Below are 6000 nucleotides of genomic sequence, written 5' to 3'. Positions count from 1 at the left end.
TAATGCAATGGATAGAAGCCTTGTCTGTAGTGGTACAGGGTGACTTGATTTAAGAATTTGCCAGATGGAATATTGGGAATTAGGGGATGTAGGCAAACAGTTAGTTACGGCATATTAGCGAAAGCAGTGAAGGACACCTGTAGACTTGTAAAGATACCTGGGGAAAATTATGCGCAGTGACGTGTGGTTAGTTGAGCGACATGCAATGTTTGCCCAAACAGGAACGAGGGAAGTTGGATATTAATTGCGTTAAAGAAGCCTCAGGTGGCTGTACAAGTTTGATAACTCGCAAATGACAGATTTAGATCCGCTAAATGGGTAAGCACACAAATGCTTCCAAATGGGTTGGTTGGGAGTTGCGAGTCAACCAATATGTATTCTGTGTTCAGTTTTGTCTGTGGGGTGTGTAAGTGGGAATGGACATCTACTCCTGGGTCCAGGTCAATGTTATTGTCTGAGAAGTCTCGCTTGTCCTGTCGTGTTAAGTGTTTATGTTTTGTTTTAAATGTTTATGTGTTGTGTTAAATGTTTGTGTCGTATTAATTAAAAGCAGAAATGGAGCACCAATGGAGCACAACAGAAGTGATTGTGAGGATGTGATCACATGCAAGAGTAAGTCTCACCCATATCAAATATAGCAGCCCAAGATGTTGGGAGCCTGAAGTCAAATTAAGTACTCTTGTGCCATGACCCTGTATTTTGAATTCGAACCTTTAGTTCTGGTGTGATTAAAGCACCACTGGGTCAAATTCACTCACGTGGAGAAGGCTTCTATGCACTTTGTGGTGTCATCTGAGATGACGTTGTCATCAAAGATGTTTATGACAACCGAGGACAGTGTGACTGACAAGTGAGTATGGTCTACACAGACTGTTGACTAACTGACCTTTGCGACTGTGTACATGATGACGAGGGGAAGTCTCTGATTTGTGGAAGTAACCTTGTTTTTCAGGACGCCCAGGAGGATGCAGCGTGACAGTGTTGATGTATTACAGTGCTGACTTAACGTTGATTCTTATGTGATTCTTGGTCTATTGAAAGTGACACTTTTGTGAAACATGTTAACAATGAATTATCAGTGTTAACATATGATTTATTTATTTATCAGAATCAGAATCATCTTTATTTCCCAAGTATGTCCAAAAAACACACAAGGAATTTGTATCCAGTAATTGGAGCCGCTCGAGTACGACAACAGACAGTCAATTGACAGAGAACACTTTTGAGACATAAAGACATTGAGAAAAACAGTCACTGAGCAATAAAGGTTTGCTAGTTATCTGGTAATGCCAGTACATTATTATTTTTTTTTGACAATTGTGCAAAAAGATGCAGAGTCTTCTAGCACTTAGAGCAGTTCGGATAACTAATATTCCAATAGTCCGGCGCAATGACCATTGTGCAAAGGGCGCCAAGACTTCAAGGAGTGTATGCGGTTTAAAGTGACGAGTAGCGCGATAATCTGGGACAATGTTGATTGTGCAAATGTTGCAGATACTCCTCAGTCAGTGTGCAAATGGAGCAGATGCTCCTCTGGCATGAGTGTCCAGTATTGGTCAACAACAGATATGCAAATAGTGCAGCGTGGTGAGACTACTACGGTGAGTGCACAAGTACTATATAATTGGTCCGACAGAAATGTGACAACAAACTCAAGACAAAAGACAAAAAAGATAAAAAAATTGCCATCATGTTGCAATGGAATTGTAGGTTAGGTGTTTAAGAAGTTGATTGCAAGAGGGAAGAAGCTGTTGGAATGTCTGCTAGTTCTAGTTTGCATTGATCGGTAGCGCCTACCTGAGGGAAGGAGCTGGAAGAGCTGGTGACCGGAATGTGGAGGGTCCAAGAGGATTTTGCACGCTCTTGTCTTAGTTCTGGCAGCGTGCAAGTCCTCAATGGTGGGTAGGGGGGTACCGACAATCTTTCAGCAGTTTTGTCCGTTGCAGTCGGAGTTTGTCCTTTTTTTTAGCAGCACCGAACCAGACTGTGATGGAAGAACACAGGACTGATTCGATGACCGCTGTGTAGAACTGCCTCAGCAGCTCCTGTGGCAGGCCGTGCTTTCTCAGAAGCGACAGGAAGTACATCCTCTGCTGGGCCTTTTTGAGGACAGAGTTGATGTTGACTTCAGGTCCTGAGAGACTGTAATTCCCAGGAACTTGAAGGTCTCGATGGTTGACACAAGGCAGCTGGACAGTGTGAGGGGCAGCTGTGGCAAAGGATGCCTCCTGAAGTCCACGATCATCTCCACAGTCTTGAGCGTGTTCAGCTCCAGGTTGTGTCGGCCGCACCACAGCTCCAGCCGCTCCACTTCCTGTCGATATGCAGACTCCTCACCGTCCTTGATGAGGCCAATGACAGTGGTGGCATCTGCAAACGTCAGGAGTTTGACAGCCGGGTGCATCGAGGTGCAGTCGTTCGTGTAGAGAGAGAAGAGCAGCGGAGAGAGGACACAACCTTGGGGCACCCCGGTGCTGATGCTTATGGAAATAATATCAATGTTTGATGACCATTGCCGACTTGTCCCTTCTCTGGAGTATGTATGCAGGAATTATGTAGTCCACCCCCTTGGCAGGAGCATCTGTTGCAGAGGTGTGATTAATTTATTAAAGGACTTGTTTGCAGGACTTGTCAGCTGGGCATCTGCAATGGGGAAGACGTCCTGTTTAAATGTTCTGTAGTCCTGTTGTTGTGTATTTGCTGGGCTATTAGCCTCTAGGAACTTTGCTGTACTGACTCTCACCAGTAACGTCTACTGTCGGGTGGACCAGGGACATCTGTCGACGAAGTGTGCCCCGGGTAAAGTGGACACATTGATTCGTTATGTGTCCCAAAGGGAGGTTAGTATTCCAACTCCGAACTTTGATTCAACACTATACTGTTGTTGGAGTTTTCAGGTTTAAGCAGGTTCATCACAGGAAGTTGGAGGGAGGAGAGAAGCGGTCTCCATGAGAGGACGATGGATGAAAGTTTAGGAAGATATGGTGCATGCATGTCTGGTGGGATACAGAGTATGAACAATATCGGAAGGTCTAATCCAATACTGTCGAGGAAGTTCACATGATATGTTAGTAAGTACATTAGCGTCACACTGACGGTGAGTACGACATGATTGAGGGGTAATAATTAATTTTAAAAAAAACATCTATTGACACTCCTGCAGGAGTTATAATTCTTAAAGTGGCAGATATATGGAAGTTGGTATTAACAATACAGCTAGAGTAACCATGGTATAATGAGTTATTATAGTCTGGGGTCTACTATGTACTTGATGACGCAGTCGGGTCCGAACTAAGGTCTATAAGATGTACTGGACTAAAAGGGGAACGGTGAGGAAGTTACGGCAAATTTAAGTTACAGTACGACTGAGGGGTAAAACATTACAAGCAGCTGTGGGTTGATAGGGGAGCATGCCAAGACTCCACTGGTTTGTGGAGAAATCAGGAGGGTCTCATAGTGGCACCCCGGACCTGTTGGGTCTGTGAATTCAGGAGGCGCATGAGCTAGCCCATGACGCAAGGGGGGTGTAAAGTGAAAAATTATGAAAGAATATGGATTTGGGCACCATATGGGCTGGAACAAATTGACTATATTATAGATGGTGGCACGGTGTACGACTGGTTAGAGGGTCTGCCTTACAGACTGAGGACCGGGGTTCAATCCCCAGCCCCGCCCGTGTGGAGTTAGCATGTTCTCCCCGTGCCTGCGTGGGTTTTCTCCGGGCACTCCGGTTTCCTCCCACTCCCCAAAAACATGCATGGTAGGTTAATTGAAGACTCTAAAGTGCCCGTAGGTTTGAATGTGAGTGCGAATGGTTGTGTGTTTCTATGTGACCTGCGATTGGCTGACAACCAGTTCAGGGTGCACCCTGCCTCCTGCCCGATGATAGCTGGACTCCCGCGACCCTTGTGAGGATAAGCGGCTCAGAAAATGAATGGATGGATAGGCAGATGCACCATATGTCTGAAAGACAATGTCCGGAGAGGGGTGATGACTGACACCTCCAGGTTACATTCCAACACCCAATGGGCCAATGCGGGAACTAGTTGTGGACTTTTGTTGATATGGTAAAACCAATTGAAGGGAACTCCATTTGACTACCATGTGGGTGTCCGCAATATGATACTGATCTTTGTAAACGAGGTGCCGAGTGGAAAGATAATCATGGGAATAACCTGATCTGCCAAGGTTAATTTTAGACGATAATTTCTTGTTGTTTAATTTTGTGGGGAGGGTTGTGGTCAAAGGTGACTGCACTAGTCATACAGTGTGTCCAAACCACAGACTGGGGACCATATACAGGTTCTTGTATCAGACAGTTATCGAATAGTCGAGGTGACCTTACTAAATGGTTAAAGATAACCTATAATACCCATTTAGTCGACCTGGTCGAAGACAAAGGACGAGTTAGAGCCCCCTCTAAAGGGCTAACAATTAAAGGCGTACTCATGAATCCAAGCACATTTCCTTCGTACATTCCAATCAACGTGGAAATCGCTGCGATCATGGGTGACACTGCTCTCTCAGGGGTGATGGGAGGACATGTGGCTGACTCTGATCACCCCACAAGGTTAATACCATGTATTTTTATAACTCATAACAAATGTGTTCATACAGTAACCTACACTCAGCCCTGTGAGATAAAGGTTCATGCGTAAATATTGTATGTGTGGTATTTGTAATAAATCTTTTGAATTCAAATAGAAGCACATCAGCATATCAAAGAGGATATCAAAAACTTTGACTCCTTTTTGATTACTCAATTTATTATTTTAATACACAGGAGAGGACACGCACTTCTTCCACGCACTCCTTCCACTGACAAAAATACCATGTTTTTTTTTAGGAGAAGAGGGGTAAATTATGTCAATTTAAACTCATTTTAATCATGTGCAAAAAGTTGTACATGTTCATCCATCCATCCATCCATTGTTCGAGCCGCTTCTCCTCACTTGGGTCGCGGGCAGGAAGGCGGGGTACACCCTGAACTGGTTGCCAGCCAATCGGAGGGCACATACAAACAAACAACTATTCGCACTCACATTCACACCTACGGGCAATTTTTAGAGTTGTCAATTAACCTACCATCCATGTTTTTGAGATGTGGGAGGAAACCCACACAGGCACGGGGAGAACATGCAAACTCCACACAGGCGGGGGCGGGGATTGAACCCCGCTCCTCAGAACTGTGAGGCAGACACTCTAACCAGTCGGTCACCGTGCCGCCTGTACATGAAGTAAATTCAAAGGACTCTTTTTTTCAGTGCATGTACTGGAGTCACGAAGCGATTGTGAGGGCAATAGACGGCATAAATGATTGCCTTGATCAATTAATAGGTGTCCTCACAAATATCAGTGGTTCATTAAATACACTGGTTAACAAATGAATTCTCAGTCCTTGCCTCAACTGCATTGTTGAAATCAAATGTTACCGGGCATGAATTGGTCATCAGTGCTAATTATTCATGTGTCTCTGGTGTGCAGATTTATGAGAACAGTTTCCCAGCATCACCTCTAAGTGTCGCCAAAGCACCAAAAGCTGCAGAAGCGTGCGTACGCCAGCCATGCAGTTGGCGTGAGGCACCACACATTTCCACGGTCATGTCACTGTTGATACATCTGAACTTTGCCGTGAAAAAGAACGGACGCCACGTTTTTGTTTGTACGCACATTTTGTACATGAGGCCCCAGGCTAGTCGCGCAAGCTAGAGTGAAAGGGACTATTTTTTCGGGCCAGTGGAGTCACAAGAAGGAGAAAAGTGATTTCGGGGATTTAAAGAACCGTCAAGCTAAATGGAAGGCATTGGAGTTTTCCATGGTATGGAGTGACATTTTTGGCTGATCACACTGATAATATAACGTACACTTTGCAGGGTTTTGCTAATGAAACGATTAAGGGATTCGAGCTTTTGTCGAATAAACAGAGAAGCCATCGACTAACTTTGCTCAAACACGCTATATTGTGTCTGGACTACATTTTGGCCAGGCAGGATGGTTTGT

This window comes from Phyllopteryx taeniolatus, unplaced genomic scaffold (assembly GCF_024500385.1).
Source record: "Phyllopteryx taeniolatus isolate TA_2022b unplaced genomic scaffold, UOR_Ptae_1.2 contig_89, whole genome shotgun sequence".
In the NCBI taxonomy this organism is placed as follows: domain Eukaryota; kingdom Metazoa; phylum Chordata; class Actinopteri; order Syngnathiformes; family Syngnathidae; genus Phyllopteryx; species Phyllopteryx taeniolatus.
Note: the sequence above shows the minus strand (reverse complement) of the source record.